Source organism: Pseudonaja textilis, chromosome 1, assembly GCF_049901715.1.
Source record: "Pseudonaja textilis isolate UNSWEBS1 chromosome 1, rPseTex1.2, whole genome shotgun sequence".
NCBI lineage: Eukaryota > Metazoa > Chordata > Lepidosauria > Squamata > Elapidae > Pseudonaja > Pseudonaja textilis.
In genome coordinates this window covers 50,712,916-50,733,528 of record NC_141990.1, presented here as the reverse complement: position 1 = coordinate 50,733,528, position 20,613 = coordinate 50,712,916, and positions in this window count along the sequence as shown.

Here is a 20,613-nt window from a genome sequence, read left to right as displayed (position 1 = left end):
AAATGGATACAAATAAGAAAAAAAAAGAAACAATAGGACAGGAACGGTAGGCACATTGGTGAGCTTATTCCTGGTAAAGTCTCTCTCCTTTTCAAGTTGCTCCATTTTTGCACCTTAATATTGTGAGCAAATGTTTGAGAAGGACTTAAAAGCAAATCAGAAATAAACCAGGAAACTTGAAACAAACTATGCATTTAATTCCACATGTCTTATTAGACCACAGCTTAAACCATGGTTTTAAACAGGTTTACTGCCCTAAAACACCCACGGTTTATTTACTGTCTATGGGTGGCACTAAGCTAAAACTATCAAATCACAGTATAATGTATCTATAAAGGAGAGTATTTGTAGACCAGGTTTGAAAGGGAGGGCCCTTGGTGCTCTCTGAACTTGGTTGTTTTCTCTCAGATGTTTCCAGAAGTTTCCATAAAACACCACAGCCAAGTGAAATAGCAATGCTTTATGGGTAACAGTTCCAAAGAAGATAAATCAGTTTGGCAGTTGGACTTAGCCAATCTGATGGGGGAGGGGGGTGAAGTGCTTTAAAATCACTTTATTTTAGAACATCAGAGCATTAGAGGCATTAAGCATAGAGGAGGAGCACAAGCAGAGCCTTATTTTATACCAGTGTTTCTCAACCTCAAAAACTTTAAGAGGTGTGTGACTTCATTCCCAGAATTCCCTGGCCAGCATGCTGGGTTGAAATTCACACACATAAAGTTGCCAAGGTTGAGAAAACTGCTTTATAATCTCCAGCACAGTTAGGAATGACAGGAGTTACAGAACAAAAGACAAGCCTTTGCTTCTCAGAGAAGCCAGATGTCAACCTCTCAACCAAAGAAGAAGCTATAGCAATGTAGTAACAGTTGTAGACACACCACATAAGCATTTGCAGACAGACTTCTAAATGGTTAAATGTGAAAGGAGAAGTTCTGCTGCTTACAAATATGTGCTGTCTGACTGGAAAAACCACTGAGTCTTGAACAAAGAAATATGATATCATTCCACTGGCCTCTGAACTTTAGACAACCTTCTAAAACTTCTTCAAACATGCAAAGATTGACCCAAAATAAGGGAATTATTATGTCTAGAGTGTTTTGTGGGTGCATTTTTAAAAGATCAGTTTACACAAAAAGCTGCCTACATTAACACAACATAAACATATTTCTCAATCATGGGGATGCTTGAATAGGCATGTAAATACTATAACATAAAATCATTATACTATATCATTGTCTCTGAGCTTCTTTTGTTTTGTGCTTCAAATCTTAGAAACAGATAAAGGGTGACTACTCCTAAAGATGAAATGTTGAACACTCCCTCCATGTGTGTGTATTATCATAACCATCATGCAAGTCTACTGAGCCAGAGAGATCCAATCTTGTAGGAAGAAGCCTGACCTCAAAGATGTCTTCCTATTCCTATGAGGCCTATTTTTTTCCAAAGTCAGAATTCTAACAGTAGAACAGGAAGAGACAATTATCAGGGGAGATGGTCCATGTTGGTAGTGATGGATGGATTTGATCTTTCAAAGCTTTAGGCACTCTGGGCATACCCTCAGACTGATACTGTAAAAAATTACTTCCCTTTTATTTGTTTCACAGTGGGGAATTCCTCTAGATAAACAAAGCAAGCCAGGAGGGGAGGATGAAGGGAAGGGGAGTAGAGGGATCAAAACAAACATTGTAAGCAGGGAAGAGTTCCCATCAGAATGGCCCCAATGAACGTCAGGTTTTTTTGTCTATTTATCTATAAAATTTATAGGCCACCCATCTTACATCAAGGTGACTCTGAAGTCCCAAAGCTCAAGAAGACTATTGCAGGGGTAGCCAACATTTTGGACCTCAGGGACCACCAAACTCATAATTTTAAATCCCACGGACTACTAATATGAATTTTGACTGACAGTGGCTTGCTGACATTGGTGTGTGTGTGTGTGTGTGTGTGAGAGAGAGAGAGAGAGAGAGAGAGAGAGAGAATGTGATCTGATCTAACCTCAGAAGGATCAGATCTCTCTCTCTCTTTCTCTCTCTGTCTCTGTCTCTGTCTGTCTGTCTGTCTCTCTCTCTCTCACACACACACACACACACTCCAAGGCAGCCACATTCCTTCACCAACCTGTTTTTCAGCTCTGTTCTCAGAGCTGAAAAAGAGAAAGAAAGAGAGAGAGGGAGAGAAACAGAGAGACAGAGACAGAGACAGAGACTGACTGTCTGCAGAGATGAGCACTGCCTAGAGCTGGAAATGACTAGCATGTAGTGTGAGCAGAACCTTTACCTTTACCTTAGCAGTATGTTCCAGTCTTGGGTTTCATCACACCAAGTTTTGGTAATGGCAACAATATCGCACCTGCCCTCATATACTAGGACTTCAGCTTCTGCCTTGCTTCTCAAACTCTGAGCATTAGTGTATAAGCATTTGAGCTCTTTATGGCTGACCCTATGTTTACTTCTTATGTCACCTATTTTATGCCAAATTCTCCTTCCTTCCCACTACTCCCTTTCTTATTGTCTGATCTGTTGTCTTGGGGCTAATACTTGGACTTTGGTCTTAGAGATTGGCCACACTCTTCTTCCTTCTGTAAGCCAAGCCATCCCCCTCTCCAATACTTTCTTTGTGAGGTGCAGCCCATCTTTTGCCAGAAGCCTTTCCTGTAGGCAATGTAAACCATTGTCTAGCTGCCCAAAGTTGTCAGCACCATCTGTTGAACCAGCAATCCTCCTTTTACAATCCTCCATTGCCTCCTTTGTTGTTGATCTTTGGTTGGCAGCATGGAAGAGAAGACTACTTGCACCCATATTGTTTTACTTTCCTGCCTAGTTTCTTGTAGTCCCAAGATATTATTTCTTAGTTCTTAGGCTTATTATTTCTTATTTCTTAGGCTCTTAGTTGTATCGTTTGTTCCAACAAGAAAGAGAAGGGATAGTAATCAATGGACTTGATTATTTTGGTAAGCCTCTCTGCCACATCTTTGATCTTAGCTCTAGGGAGACAACTAAACTCTCTCACTAGATTATAAGGCTACTGATTGCTGATTCTGTTCCTCTAAGCAGTGAGTCACCTATCACCAAAAATGTCTTTTTCCCTTTGGGGAAATCTGAGCTACTGTAACATTTGAAGGAGGCTGTTTTCCCAATGTGTGCATATTAACCTCCAGAAGGGGATTATGAAAATGATTGTTCAGTTCCAATAGTTTCTCATTTTTCTTTGTCCTACAAGTAACATGTTGCCAACAGTCTTGCTCTTGGGATTCATTTTCCCCCATAGTTGTTTCCTTATTGCTGTGTTCAGTTTGGAAACAGACCTTCTCCTTTATTGGGAGTTTTTTGTGTTCACAGACGAATCCCAGATTACTAAGAATCCTTCTGGCAGCATTTTTTTCCACATCCAGTTTTAGCAAAAAATAGAAAATTAATGGGTGTAAATACTACTCTTAAACACTATCCTTTAGGATAACCTCTTGGAATAATTTCTACATCCTAGGAAAATTGGTGAAATATGTGTACTTAGTGAAAAGATGATGATGTTCGTCCATCATGTTCAAAGGGGACCTTAACACCTAGCAGATTGTGGGCTGTCCACGGTGTGTCCGCACCAGTGTGTCTTACTTAGAAGTGAAAAGATAATAACAACAATAGCAACAACAACTACAACAGTAAATCCTTTTAAGCTGGCCAAATGGTTCAGAATATCTGTAAACTATTAGAATTCAGAGATATTTGATGGCAGTTGAACCTATTGAACCTAAATCAAATAGGTACACAATAATTATTCTTCCAGCTCAGATTGGTTATAGAATTAACCCATTTTAGGTTGTTAAAAATGTTGAACCACACACTTTTAGTGGTTCAGAGATTAAATTAATTGGTGCAATTCTTATTCTAAGCCTTTTGAGTTCTAAGTTCCTGCATTAAGTTATCCAAGCACCAGGCCATAAGAACATCATATGTTCTCAAAAGCTGCAAGGAGTTATAAGATTGAGGTCAGCATTCTAATACAGGGCTCTAAGTGCTCTATATTTATTGGTTGGGACTTCCAGCCAGCCTGTGTCCCAATCACAGTCACTGTGGGAGTTTTCTGCATGAATTGCAATATAAACATAATCTCATATTAACAGCAGTGAAAAATAAAGCATTTTTACATTAAAAATGGCACCACCTAGAACTTCCTCTTGTCTGCATCCCTCCATGTCTAATTGTTATAACCATTCTTGCCAGGTACATTGTTTATATCTTCATTTCCAAAAAATAATAAACTGCAATTAAATATATACAAATTCTATTAGTGGAACTGGGATAGTGAGGAATGCTAAACTAGTTAAAAGCCTGATTGCTCTCAAATGATTTTTCTTTTGTACTTGCATAGGGTCTGGAAATACTGTTGAAAGTTCTCTAAACAGTAGCATTTAATTTGAAAAAGAACACCCGAGACTTCCGGTTTGCAAGGCTTCGGCAGCGGCAGGGATTTGCGATACCGCGCAATCCCTGCTGCGCTTGCTGCCAAGGTGCCCCCGATCCATTTGGATCTGGGGGATATAGCTGCCCCGTAGAGGCAGCTGAAGACAGGGGGGATCCAGATAGGGGGTTGGGGATGTCGCAGACCCCCTCCCCAGCTGGCAAAACCCCCTTTTCCCAAGGCGGAGCGGTGGTCAGTAATGGCCACCACAAAGAAACCTGCAGCTGGACAAGATTGTGCAGGAGGAAGAAAGCCCAAAGAGCTGTGAAAGTGCTTTTTGACCGGGATAAAGTAAGAAAAAGTATCCTGGAATTTGAAAGTTGCCAAGGATAAATTGTTTCCAGAGAGAGCTACAAGCAGCGAATGGAACTCTAAAAGGGAAAGTTTTTTTCCTTTTCACTCTCCTTCCTAACGTGACAGCGGATGGAATTATAAGAGAAATGGGAAAACCTGCATTGGAGGTAACTAAATGCTGAAGGGATAAGGATTTCTGAACATTTTATATATATATATATATAAAAACCTTTTTTGCTGTGAGTGGGAAGGGAGAGGAAAAAAAATTGGAGCAGAATTTGAAAATAAGGAGAAGACTGCCTAGAATCTTAAAGAGTTATTAAACATTAATAAAACTTCTAAAATATATATTTTGAATGGAACTTTGATGATTAAACACTAACCCCAGAAAGAGAAAGTGAAGAAGGAGAAAGTACTTAAAACAAACAGCTTATTTGGATTGCTTGGTGATTTTGGAACTTTTGAGAACTACCTTTGATTAAAAGCACTTGGGTGGTTGTTTGGAAAAACTTTTTCTCTCTATAATGGCATCACTTGTGGATGGATTGAAACTTGAATATCAAAAATATAAAAAAGAAGAACAAGAAGGGAAGGTTTCTTTTGGCACTCTTTTTCAATTTTTAGAAATGGTGGTTTGTACTTATGAAAAACTGACTGAGCAACAGGATGACTGGGATAAAGAAGAAGCCATTTTTGATGAACAAGTGACTTTAGTTGGGGAAGGAAAGGAGAAAGAAGAAGAGGAAAAGGGGACTTTAAGACTTGGAACAACAACCAAAAAAGAGAAGAATAAGGAAAGGAAGGGATGAGAAGTCTTAATGGTGGGGAGCAAGATGCAAAGAAACAAAAATCTTTTAGAGATAATGGGTAAATTTTATTGAAAAAGGGATTCTGGAAAGGTACATAAGATTGTATTTTTATATTTGTATTTAGAAATAATCTTAGAAAATTGGAAATAATATGTAATTTAAAATGTGACAAAACATTAAGTGTAACTTAGTGAAGTTTTTGTCAAGAAAAAGAAAGCAATGAAATAAATGGGAGAATTGGACTAGGTGAAGGGGGAACATTTTAATGAAACAATGATTTAAAATATGTGATGGGGGGGAATAACTATGGAAAGCATAAGTGTTCCCATGAAGGCATGATATTTAATTGAAATGGGTAAAGTGGAGAAAGAAGGCAATGAAATAAACGAGAGATTTGAAGTAGGAGAAGGGGGAACACTCTAATGAAATAATGATTTAAAAAATGTGATGTGGGGGGGAAATAACTATGGAAAATAGGGGTTCCCATAAAGGTATGATATTTAACTGAAAAGTAATGTGTTAAGTGTTTAAGATCTAAATGAATATTAATATTAACAAATAGAGTTGTATTGGCATTGATGATATTGTATAATTTTAGAATGTACCAAACAGAATTCCAATGTAAGCTATGTATTTTATATTAAGAATTATAAATGTAGGGGAAAGAGACAAAGGCGTCATACTCCAAGTAGTGTACAGGAGAAGTTTTGTTTAAAGAAGAAAGATAAATGGATATCTGGAAACAGAACAGACAAAGAATAATAAATATTATGATTTGAATCGAGATGAGATAAATAAAATAAAATTAAGAGAATTTAAAAGAGATGCGAAGCTATATAGAAAACTGAAAATGGTAATAAGATATGGAATGGTATACAAAATGAATATGAATTTGAATTTGTGTCTGTATGAAGAGTGGTAACCCAGGACTAAGCAACTTTCAGAAAAGATGTTTTTTTATGTTTCTGTTTTGTGTTTTTGTGTGTTTATGTTTGATATGGAGGAATGTTAGAAGAGGACAATTGAGAACAAAATATAGAAGAGAATAAAGCAAGTCAGAAGGAAAAATAAGTATAGTGAATAAAAACACATAAAATGGATAAATACAGAAAAGAAATATAATTGAGTAAAAGTAAAGGGAGAAATAATTAGAAACTTGAAAGAATACGTATGTGTTTATAAGGAGATGTGTCAAGGGTGTACAAAATGTTTTATTTGTTTAGTTAAAATTTATAAATAACTTTCAGAAAAGAGATTTTATGTTCTTATGTTTTATGTTTTGTATGTCTTTAAAAATTAATAAAATTTGTTCAAAAAAAAAGGAAAAAGAACCCCCCCCCCCATAATATACATGGGATACATAACTTTAGTTAGCTTTGAATTTTGCTTTTTCTGGAAATTATTTAAAACAAAATATGGGTGGCAATTTGAATAGCATCTAGGATACTGTAAAAATAATGTATTTCAGGAGCAGGTAATTTGAAGATATGGAAACTAGCTCTCTATCTTTTACCACCATGCATTTCCTCTGTTTCTATAAACATTCAGGAACTTGTTGAAAATAATTTCAAATAGTGCTTCTTTCTTATCTTCATGAGCCTCACCCCCTTAAAAAAAACCTTCAGTCTGGACATATCCTACCTCCACTAAATATTTATTTTTCTTTGGGGGAATTGGAGTGCACAAAATTCTGTGGAAAAACATTACAAGGCAGGAATTTGGGATTATTAAAACCACAAGAAAATTTTGCCCCATCACATCCAGAAAGTTGAGGGCAGATAGCCCATGAAATTTGCATTTCATCATCAATAGTGCCATAAAGACAGTTCTTTTCAGATATTGCCACTGACTTTTATCTAAAAAATGGTCTACAGACTAAAGCTGGGATCTCTTGCATTCAAATTATATGCAATTTCATTTAGTTTCATTCCTATTTATGCCTCTTCAGATAATGGGCTGTATTTTCTCTATGTAATATAAGGAGCAACCTTAACAAAATTCTATATCCAATTTCCTGGGAATAAGTCAAAGGGACTGACCACTTCAAAGACTTGTTGGAAATTATCCTGTATGGTATTTTCATCCAGGCTGATAGAACCGTAATGAGTGATAAAGACATATTCAGAACATCAAAAATTCTGTAATATGGAAATGGATTTGCCTGCTTTAAGAATGTTTAATAGTGAAAAAGGCATTGATGTTTTATAAATAAATTTTAAATTATAAAATGAAATGATAATGAATATGCTCTGCTTTGAATAATTGGGTTTTTTAATGGTGCAGAAAAGTTATTCTTAGACACACAGAACTCACATTAAACTTCTGATTTGGAACGTAATAGTGAATGGAGCAACACATAGTTTTCTAATGTAAATTTGTGGGAAATTGGTTTGACAGAAACTCAGCCAATCAGACAACCAGGTTTAGAATAATTTAAAAAATGCACTTTTGATATGGACAATATCACTTAGTTGGTTGAAATTTAATATTATTCTTTGTACCATAATATTTTGGATGGAGAATCTCAAAGAATTAGAATTAGTTTTTCATTTTTCTCCTCCAATATAAAGAAAAATAGAAGCTTTTTTTCCAAAGCAGATGTACTGCAAAAATACGTCATCCTATTTTTATTTTTTTCTCCTCTTTCCTTTTTCAATGTGAAGCTTTTCCAGTCCTTAAAGACACAAAATAGGTAGCCAGGCTTTACCACTTAAGATATTTTTATGGGTAAAGAGTATTGGGTATGAGAATGTGAAGGCATATATTCAAATGCATGTGTTCATGAAACCAGTATGCTTAATTTGAGATCCTATCTCATACAAGTAAGATAGAGTGAGCTAGATAGTTTCCTTCAATATTTAGACTGTGGCATGGTTTTAAAATGACATCACTTACAAAACAGCTGCCAAGTTGGGAAATTCTAATTTATTTTTGGCAGGCCAACAAGATATGCAGGCAAAGGGCAAAAGTTAGTTTTTTAAAAATATATTTTATTACAAACATGTTGCTTTTGATTTTGGTCTAAATGTTGAGACACTTTTTATGGTACTGTTACAAGCCCTGGAGGAACTTTTTCAATTCTTCAAGAGATTATCTGATTAAACAAAACAACACAAATTATGTTCCTTTTACTGAGCCAGATTTTCTTCCCTACTTGGGCCTTCATAAGAACAGATGTGGAAAGGAAAAAGCAACAATTAACTATAATTGGTATATAGGTTGCTTGCTAACCTAGCTATGACTGCAGACCAGTCTGCCCACACATTTCAGTCTATATTAGCATCATCACTTCATCATGTGGTGCAAAATTTGGTAAGGCAAAGTCTTCTTCATGTTGGATTCTTGGTGACCTCTTACACTCATCCATGAAGTTATCTTGGCAACAGTACAGAGGTGGTTTGTCATTGCCTTCTTGGACATTTTTGACCTGGTGATCTAGCCTACTGCTCTAGAATTTCCTGGCTAGGACTATTGAAAGTTGTACTCAGTAGGACTACTAAATCTGGAAGATCACAATTATAAGATATAACAATGTTATAATTGGCTAAAAATGAACTTGAGAATGCTTCTTCCATATTGATCATGTATTTGTAAAAACAAAATTGGTCCTGCATTTGTCAAAATGCATTTAATCAGCAAATCTATGCAGAAAACATGAGGAAACTTTCCATCAAGATCATCCTTGAAGCAAGTGAGCCAAGTTTGCTATGATAAAGAATCTCTAACGTCATTCATTCTTCCAGTATCTTAAGCCATGTGTGTGGATTAGTGAGAATCTTCTGTTTATTTATATGACTAATCAACATGTTTTTAATTAGTTTTGTTATGACATGATCATCACTTTTGTCAAAAGTGTAATCCCCCCACCTAGTAAATTGGATAAAGTACAGTGGGATATTTTATGTCCTCTGAAAATGTTATATCCAGACAAGATGCAATTTTCAGAGCAGTCAAAATTGTATCTAAGAAGGAGAGAAAAATGATGATGATATCCTAGAATCGTTTCCACTCCCATGCTGCCAGATGGGCTAAGACTTACCATTTCGGTCATACCATGTAGAAATACAAGTTGTGATCTGGAGGGCACAAGCAGGGATGGGATTCTACCAGTTTGCACCTATTCACTAAAACCAGTTAACATTCTAAGCAGTTCAGAGAACTGGTTGTTAGAAGAAATTACTGGCCTAATCCTGTAAGGAAGGCAGGAAGGAAACATTCTGGTGTTGCTTACAGAAACTGCCTCTTCGTTAACCCTTATTACAGTCTTGGCAGGACTAGACTTCCTGTCCCAGGAACATCTCTGAAGTTTTTTCCCCCTCCTTTGCTGATACTTTGCTTGTGTGGAATGACCATTCAAAGTTACAATGGCACTGAAAAAAGTGACTTATAACCATTTTTCACACTTACAACTGTTGCGGCATGCCCACAGTCATAAGAGGCCAGGCAAGGATATGCGTGCCTCGATGTGAGTGATATTGAGTTGGCCACACCCAGCCAATAATATGACCACCAAGCCATGTCCACCCAGTCACATGACCACCAAGCCATGCCCACCACCTAAGCCATGCCCACAGAACCGATTGTTAAAAATTTTAATCCCACCCCTGGGCACAAGACTTTCGAAAGTGCTCCATAACTTAACTGTTTACAGCTGCCATCAGAGCTATATTCTGAATGGTTGATTCTTGGTAAAGTTAGTGGGTATTTTGGTATAGTTGCAGTCAAAAGCTATTATAAAGTCCCTACCCAAATTGTTTCTTGAGGTAATGAAGCAATCAGAGGAAAAATGCATTGCTGTGGGAAAAATAGAAATAAACCAACCATTTGAATGCAAGAATATTTGTATATTTGGAATGGTCAATTTGTTACATGTGTAGTAGGCAGATATACAGAATGATGTTAACATAGTATTTATACTACTTTTATTGCTTCCCTCCATATGTGATACCATTGGTTCTAAGACACACATCTTTCATATAAATCCAATAACTGCCATGTTTTCCATTCAAAGAACTTACAAATGTATTTGTGTTTAATTAATGACACAAATCAACCAAACATCCCTTGCAGAGCTTGTGTTTATACTTCCTTAGACTAGGACAAGAGTACATCACAACTCAGGATAAAATTCTTGTTTTGCTTTGTGTGATGTATGGTTTTTGAGTTTCTTTAATTTCTCCTGGCATGGAACAAGGGCATTTGGTGGCAAGTCATACAAAGTAATGGGCACCCTCTTCTTTTACAGCTAGGTCTGGACCAGGGATTGAGAATTAAAAGCCAGGGGTGAAAGAATGAGATCGAGAAACCAATGAAACTAAAGAGGGCAGCTGGTCACCCAACTGAAAAGCACAAAAGTACAAAAAGTACTTTTCAGGTCCAACATTTTTCATGCCACACATTTTGTTGAGAGGCTATTAGAGTGATAAGATTGTCAGTTGCATCATGTTACTGTTTCCTGGTATGCTCACTTTGGCATGAGGTATGAATTGAAACATAGGCTTCCCCTCGCAGGTTAGCAATCTCTGTTTGTCATTAATTATGTTAATTCCTGGAAAACAAAGATGAAAAAGGAAGAAAATGAAAATGAAATAACATGAGATGCAAACTAAAGATGAACTGTATTGCTTGTTTTGCTGCTTTAATACAAATAATGTTTCCCAGCTGAGAATATGTCAAACAGAGGCATTCTAAAGAAGGTCCTGGATCCAGATAAAATATAATTATCAGTCATTAAAGCAAGGCCAGAAAAATGTGACATTCCAGATGTTGGTGGAGTTCAACTCCCATGATTTTCATAAAGCATTACCCATAATTAGAGACTGTGAGAATTTTAGATCAATAAATTAAAGAAGTAGACTTTATATTTCTGTTTTTTAAATCTATAATCAGCTTTATTTTATATCCTGGTGAAACAAGTTGCCATAATTGCTTGGAGTGCTTTTTTAAAAAGAAAATACCTCTTTGTATGCAATATTAACTGAACTGATTTTTATAAATGGCCAAAAAGATATCATAGATTTTAATTATAACTATTTTTTTATAAACAACATCAATACATATTGTCCTTTGACAATCAACATATTGTGGCTTGAAATAATTTGAACTGTCTTTCCTATGCATAATATTATTTTATTTCTCGATTATAGGCTATCACTTTAGACTGATAACTTTCAAGATCTATAGATGAAAACTGGCCTTGGAGAATTTCTTTGTATTTATGTCTGTTTCAGGAGGAATTTACCTTTATGTTTGGCATGCATTGTACTCCCTATTTAGGAATATTGCTTGTTACATTTTCTCATTCTTAGTGGTAGTTTGGTGGTTTCCTGGCCTGTTTTAGATGCAGTTGGATTACTTCATAGACAGCCTGAAAAACTGCCATCTAATACATATTAATAAGCCATCAGTTACTGTGTAATCGATACAGATAAAGTTCAAGAGCAAACATAGACAAAGGTAGGAATTGCAAACATAAATCAGTAATATTCTTTGAAGATTAATGGTATACCTTGTAACTCCTAACTCCTTTATTTCTGCTTCCAAGAGATTCATAGCACAAAGTCTAAAAATCAGTAATCAGTTCATTTTATTCCAAATTTGTTTGATGTCTTCAGCTGAGAAACATAGCATTTGCCTTACAGCAAACATGAAGTTCACCTAACTTGGATCAAAAGAATGGGTGCTTATCCCTTTATTCTGTATAAATCATGAGCTGGAGTTTAATCATGTGTAAATAATATTAACATATTGTTAACCAAGAACAATGATTCTATGATTTCATAGAATCATAGGGTTGGAAATGACCTTGGGAATCTTCTAATCCAAGCCCCTGCCCAAGGTAGGAATCTTCATATAATTCTGGATAAAATCCCTAATTTTTGTTTGAATTGTATCGATTATTCCAGAAAGCAGACAGTTCCACTGTTTAACAGCTCTCATGGTCATGTAATTGCTCCTTATTTTGAGTTGGATCTCCCTTAAGCTTCCCTCCATTAATTTGGATCCTAGGACTACTATGGAGAATAAATCCAAGTCTTCTTCCCTTTGACAGCCCTTCAATTATCACTTTCCCCCTAAGCACTTATTTCTTTATGCTAAATAAACCTAGTTCCTTTAACTATTCTTCACAGGATTTAGCTTCCAAGCTCCTAGCTTACCTTCATCATCCTTTCTCTGGAATATATGCATAATAATTTTCATTTAAAATCGGTAAGATTTCCAAGAACCTTGTTTTGACAGATCCTGTCATCTTGGTTGTTTACTGAAAAGAACATAATGGGTTAAAATAATCATAACATATTTGTGCTTTTTCTCTGAAGGCTGTAAACGCTTTTAGGATATATTGCGAAAACTGTATTTTCTACTTCCCTTCAGTAGAGTTTATTTGACATTCAAAGTCACAGTGAACGGAGGCATGATATTTTCAGAAAGCATTTCAATGCCATTTTCTAAAAACAACTATTTTCTCTGGATAGACTTTAATAGCTTGCAAGCTTGACTAAGCAATTTCTAAAGTGGTTTCGAGCTCTTTCTTTTCCATGTTGTTATTTATACATAACAGTTTGTGAAAGCTGATCACAAAATCATAAACCTCAAGACTTGCTCAGTTTGGGATTTGCAGTGTTGGATTTACTTATAGAAGTCCTATATTATCTCTTGAGGCAGTTTCATATAGTTCTTGTTGGGATTTTTTTTTAATTTTTAACAAAATATGCATTACTTCCAACTTTGTCTTTTGGAACAAAAGAGGAAAAAAATCTGCTCCATCTTCCATATAAAGTATTAATTTTAGTTAATACTTAGGTTAGTTTTTAGTTTCCTTCTCTATCTAGATAGAGGGCATTGGATTGAAAGACCATAATTAGAATCCTTTGTTATAAAGCAAGTGTATTGGCTATTGATCCAAGTTCAAGGTTTTTCAATGACATATGAGGCTGTAGGTGACCAAAGTACCTACCAAATTCATCTCACTATTACCGGTCAAATATATTCTTACCGAGGTGATTAATAATATTGAATAGCACAGTGTTCTGATAGAATTTAGACTAGAAAGAAGAAAAACATGCTTTTTGTTGTTTTAGCTACACTATACACATTCTATAGCCTTAAAAGAATCAAAGAGAAGAATCATGATGTCTCTTATTAAACCAGGAACAGGGAATCTGTAAACTTCCAGATATTGTTGAATCATAAATCCCAGCATCTATCTTATAAGTATCAGTATGATGCTCTTTGCAAATTTGCTAGCTAAACAATGTGACACCATTGGTATATATATTTTTTCCTTTTATTTCTCAGAACCTGGTAGTCACATGAACCTCCTATGGCTGAAATTTATTGATTTCCCAGTTGCTATCACTATTTCTCCCTGATTCAATAGCCGTATGCATTTATAAAAACTCATTCATCTTAAAAACATTTATGTGAATCAGTGATGAGTTTTGGTAATAATTCTATTATTAATTCTAATAAATAATTAGAATCCTTTGTTATAAAGCAAGTGTATTGGCTGCCGGTTAACTATTGATCCAAGTTCAAGGTTTTTCAATGACATATGAGGCTGTAGGTGACCAAAGTACCTACCAAATTAATAAATTAATAAATCTAAAAATCTGAATTCCGCAGCCCGTTGAATTTATATGGGTAAGGCTCTAGTCTTTTCCTGAGAGATGTGTGATATCTTGACGTCTGAAAGGAATAACAGATGCTGTGATATATGGCTGGTGTATGTCTGTTAAAGCTAAGGGAATCAAGCAATTGTTTGAAGAAGTTTCTCACCTAGATTTCTTCTAGGTCCCTTTCATCCCAACCAACTTTCTTGAAAGATTGAAAAGGAAAACCCTTCCATGACATTATTGGGTTTCTGAAGCTGTCCTACAGTTAAGCTGATTACTTTCAATGGAGCTGTGGTACAGCAGGAAGCAGTAGAAAAACAATTCTGCAGTGGCAACACTGAAGCTCTTGATTTTTAACTCTGACCATCCATAAGGCTGACTTTACTGTCAACTTTGTCTCCAATTAGGAGCTTCACTATGCTCAGTCTATATATTGTAGTTGTAAATAAATATTAATATTTTGTTTTATAATAAAAACTTTTCAGACCTTTTTCCAGAACAACTTACAAGTAAACCTGAATCTTCATCATCCTTGAGAAAAAGGTAATTACAGCAATATTTTTTTCATATTTAAAGACTAATGATCTTGCTCCAAAACTTATCTTTATCTCTCCCGCTACCCAATCTGTGTTAATAGCAAAAGTTGGGATCAAACACTCAACATTGTTATCTTCTGACACACTAAATTCAGTAAAAAGCAGCCCATATAATTTCAATTATAGAGTAAAAAGATATAACCATTTTCACAGTAATTAGATCTACTTTGGAGAAGTTAAACTTGATCAATTTTTAACTATTTCTGTTCCTATTTCCTGCCTCTCTTCCCCACCTTGTAGTTGCTCAAGATTTCCCTGGAGGGGGATAAAAATGACTAGTAGTTTAAGGATCTATACCCAAACATTTTCATAGAGCCATTTTCAAAATAAGCATTGATTTTTGCTAATGCCAAAAAAAAAAAAAAAAAAGGTAACTGGGGCAAAGAGAGCTAAAATAGCACTCAGAGACAGAAAGTTATGAAGTCATCTTCACTTGAAGTAACCCAGTCCGGGTTTGGAAATAAATCTGTTGCGGAACAGCTTTTAATGCAATGCAGAATGACTTGTTTTACATAACCATGCCCTAGGCCTTCTATACAATACTATATCAAAATATCTGTGTTCCTGGAGGCTATGTATGTTCAGAGCCTGCATTTTGTATAAATAAATATACACACATATTTTTCATGTTATTCAAATAGCTAAGACATTTGAAACGAGAGCAAAAGTCACAAGTAACAGGTTTGGGCTGTCCTTCAATAATAGCTTTCTGTATATTGTTCTTAAAAAATCTTCTGCATTAACATTTCAAATGTAGCTTTGTCCATGTTCACTTACATGCCAAAGAAAGATTACAAAATCCAGCTATAGTTTCTAGGGTCACTAACCAATCTTAGCAGATTTCTAGTTAAATTGTACTTGATTAAATATTTTTTAAAGAAAGTACAAGCATGGGACAAGTGGTAATCCTTTCCAAAATTTCATTCTCATGTAGAGACCTACTGCTATACCACCATGCTATGTTCAAGCAATTGCTGGGCTCCTTCACTTATATTATGCCACGATGTGGTGTGAGCTATTATAGATTCTGAACCAGAAGGTAGATAACTTATTTGGATTTTGGGCAAATTGATCAATTTTTAGTTTATGCAAGAAGCCATGGTTTCTTAATGTGCTGTAGGAAGTTAGTAATATTTACACCCCAGATCCTGCAATGTGAGAACATGTGTGAAAAAGATACTAGTTTGTTAAAAACCCAGAAGCCAATTTTTGAGAAGATCCTTCACTGTGGCCAAGTTGACAGTTAGGTTGTTGAGTATTCTTTGAAGCAATGACCCAGGAAGTTAAGTTAATGAGTGGAAAAAAATATGTGTAGTTTAGGGTTGACTTGTGAAGTCCTTGATGCTCTTTGAGCTTGGTTATTTCCTTGCTAATGTTTTGTTACCAAATTAGATAATATTTTGGGCACCAAAGATATTTCCTAGTCTGATAACAAAGCTCCTGTAAGAAAACAACCAAGCTCAGAGAGCACCAAGGACTCCACAGTTGTTAATCTTACATCAGTTAGACAAAATGTGCTCATGTAGAAATATATTAATTTCAGCACTTCCAGATTTTGTATATAGGTAGTCCTCAACTTACAACAGTTCATTTAGTGACAATTCAAACTTACAACAGCACTGATAAAAGGGACTTATGACTGTTTTTCACACTTACACAGCACCCCCATGATCACATGATCAAACTTCAGATACTTGGCAATTGGTTCATATTTATGATGGTTGCAATATCCCAGGGTCATGTGATCAGCTTTTGCGACCATTTGACAAGCAAAGTTAATGGGGAACTCAGATTCACTTAACAACCATGTTAATAACTTAACAAATGCAATGATTCATTTAACAACTGTGGCAAAAAGGTCATAAAGTAGAACAAACTCACTTAACAAATTCAATTAGAAACATAAATTTTGGGCTCAGTTGTGGTCATAATTTGAAGGCTGCCTGTACAACTGACAATATTGGTATACTTGTGCCCAGACAATTTGAGTTTATGATTATTCAGGCTTCAATCTGAACAAAAATACATTCTTAAAATTTGTAACAGCTATTACAAATGAAAATGTACATCTTTTGGTGATTTAAGAACATATTTATAACTTTGAAATTTGTGAGAAATACATTCTTCCTTTGATGTGGCTCACCAGCCACACCTTGGTTCACTGGGAGAGGATAACAAATTCCAAGACAGAGAAGCATGTTACGACTAAGCGTGCAAAAAATGAGGCTTATTTTCTCATGGAAGGACATCGATGGCATTTGCTCTATGACTCTCGGTGACCTGCAAGCAAAAGCTATTAACATCAGCTTCAGAAAAAAAAAGTCAATCAATCAATCTGGGTAGTCATAGGATGCCCTTTGTACAAAGTGCCTCTGGTCACTTGCTAAAAATACTACCATCTAATGGGATCTGTTTGAAACAGAGTAGTCAGAGAAATTCAAAACAAACACTTTAAAGCTAAATGCAGCAGAAGAGTTACTGTCAATTATCTTATCAATCATTCAGTTTCATGGCCATACTGGTGTAAGAGAAAGATATAAATGTTCCTCAGGTTGAGAGAAAACTACTTTTCCATATCTTGCTCCCATGCTTCTGGGGGAACATGGAGTTGCCCACCAAGAAAAGCAGGTCCACTGTGATTGGCATCCTTTCTCCATATGATGGCCAGAGCTGCAAAACTGGCCTGTTTTCCAAGAGTAGAAGGGAGAGAGCATATTTTCTAGAAAGCTGGAATATCGACAATATGGTAGCAAAAAGAAGCAGAACATGACCTTCTAAAGTTCATCTGGATTTTTACAACCAGACATAGTAGCCTTATTCTCACTTTGATTGTATTTATTTGTATTTTTATAAATGATTATGCTCTTCCTGTACAGAGAGATTCTGAATATGAATAAAAGAAGGAAGAAGGAAGAAAGCAGAAAGCCACATACTTAGTTCAGAGGTATAACTGAAGAATTATGAAAACGTTCAAGAATATCCAGAGTATTCAATTATTAAATTAAGTGATACATATAATAACAGCTGCGAGATTGATGTATGCCCAAAACTGGAAGAAAGAAGATACCCCTACAGAAAGTGAAATAATAAGGAAAATATTAATCTGTGCAGAGATGGAGAGACTAACTTTAGAAATCAAAGATAAGGGTGAGACAGAGTATTATGAAGTCTGGTGTAAAATGTATCAATGGCTAGAGTGAAGGAAAAAGAAAGAAAGGGTTGATGCTTTATAGGAATAAAAGCTAAAGTTTTTATAAACTAAAGAGAATGGAATAAAATGGACAAATATGAGATGATACTCATGCATGAGAATAAAAGATGGTTGTAAATATATATATAATTGTAGATAAATGTAGATAAATGTAAATAGAAATAATATTCAGCTAGCACTATACTAATAACATAAGGGAAAAGGGAAATTAACTGTTATACGTATTTGTATACTATAGCTTGTATGGCCAAAATGATGGCCAAGAAAGTCACACTGTGTTCAAATGTTTTTAATGTTTATTCAATAAAATTTAATTTAAAAAAATATGAAATTAAGTTTGCTCACAGTATTCCCATCGCATTTGTTCTGTATCCCAAAGCCTATCATTTTACATAGACATGGTATCTTTTATTTTTACTGTTTTGCTGGGTTTCACCAGTTTTTGTATTCATACAGAGTAAGGGTCACATTGTGTTTATTTGAGTCTAGGAATCTTAATTGGACTGCGAAAAATGGACTGGATGGATGGATGGACGAATGTGGTGATGTCCTTAATGAGAAGATACTGTAATTTTCTATCCTTTCTGAATGGAAAGGGTTTTAAAAAATGAAAATAGATATTTTAAATATGTCATAGGCTTAACACATTTGTTTGGGGACTCCTTTCATTGAAGAAGTTCATTTAAAATGCAGCTTTGAAAATAATTGTTTTATTTCCAAATGTTAGATAAGATGATCATGGCAGATTCTTGGACAGCAAAATAAGACTAGGGAAATTGTCCACTCCTGTGACTATAGACTTTAAGTGGATATTACTGAAAATTAAATGATTTACAAAAACTTCTCAGTGGAAAGAACTTACTCAAACACTGCCTTTTTTCACAAACATAAAAGCAGTAGGAAGGATGTTTTATACCTTTCACTTGTGCATGGTCTGTCTTAGAGCAAACAGACTTTTCAAAAATCTTCACTGCTTATTTTACCAACAGTCACATCAAGTCTGAACCAGATGAAAGAATGTTTCAGTGATGGATGCTCAAAATCCATCCTGTGCTCAGTCTAACCTTCATCCCTCTGTTTTTACCTCTTAAACACTCTACTAAATAGAACAGAAACATGGTTTTGCATTAGGGCAGGGCTTGCTCTGAAAAATGTTTCGGAAGGTACTGTATGGTTTAAAATGTATGGGCACAATGCATACAGCACTTTTTCATACAGCCAGAGCTTTTTTTCAGGTTTATCTCTGAGGCTGAAAATAGATGTAGCTGCTTCAACAGAGGAAAATATAGCGCACATTATATACAATGATTTTTTTTCATGCTGCTGATTTTGTTGTTGAGCTATTAAACAGTTACAGTTTATTTATTCTTACTCCTTACTCCTATTAAACAGTTACAGTTTATTTATTCTTACTCCTTTATCATGTATCTTGCATGTTCCTAGGTAACTGTAACATACAAGATAGGTTCTTCCACCTTGACATGTAAAAATATGTTCTTATGGAAACAAATATAGGGATCCTTTTCTTATCAATATTACAGTAAAGTCCTTTGGATTTATGGTGTAATTAGTAACTGTATCTCAAATCCTTCCTATAATTTGTTGAATCATAGTATTTGCTAACATATATTCACATATGTATTGGAATCTGTTGTGACATAGAAGTTCCTGTTAGATAAAGCTTGATAGATATCTCTTGAAATGTAAATTGACTGCCTATTCTAGGCTGGTGCACAATAAGTCTATTGTGTTGTGTAGAATAAACTCTAACATGTTCAGATTCCACTCAACAAGGTTGATAGCATTGTAGGCATCCAGGATAGGGACATTTACAGTATGCTACATGCTACATGATGGTTTGAAACCATGTTGGGTTTGTACAACAATTGAAACAATCCAGACTTATCATATATGAACTTATATAGAGAGTAACCTTGAAGGAGATGAGTTGGCTTTGAAAGTCTATCTTTCTTAAAAATCACAGGAAATAGTCTGAGTACAATGGTACATTGTCTTTTATTGCTGAAGCACAATGCATTGCCACATAGCAGGAATTACATAAAGAACTGTTTCTTCAGTTTAAACATTCTACGCACACAGTTACCTCTCTACATGTCATTGGTTACCCTCACAATTAGCTTGTGTATACAGAAACGGCAAGCACATACACACTAGATTATAAACATTATTTTTGGTGCAGGGTGACATTTGAGGTTTTGATGTCAGTGTATGATATTGGTATTGAAAATTCAGCAGCATACACCTCAAATACGCACACAGGATGGGAAGTGGTTTCTCTCTAAAATGTGATACCACAGCACACTTAGTGTTTCCCCCCTTCTTCAAATATGCACAAATAACATTAATATGTAATTACAAATATAGACTCCCCTCTTTGTATTGATTTATGTATTAATTAAAGGACTTATTAGCCTTCAGTGTTTTTCATTTTAAGTTGTACAAGAATTCCATTTGCTGAAAGCTGCTAAGATTACTTACTCTCCAAAACCCATTATACAATGAAATTGTGAACAAAATGTCGCCATGACTTGGTGGCCCTCGGGAAATGTGATAAGGTGTGAAAATGAGCAAAGCTCAAGGAAAGTTCTGTGCTATGATGAAAAACCATGATC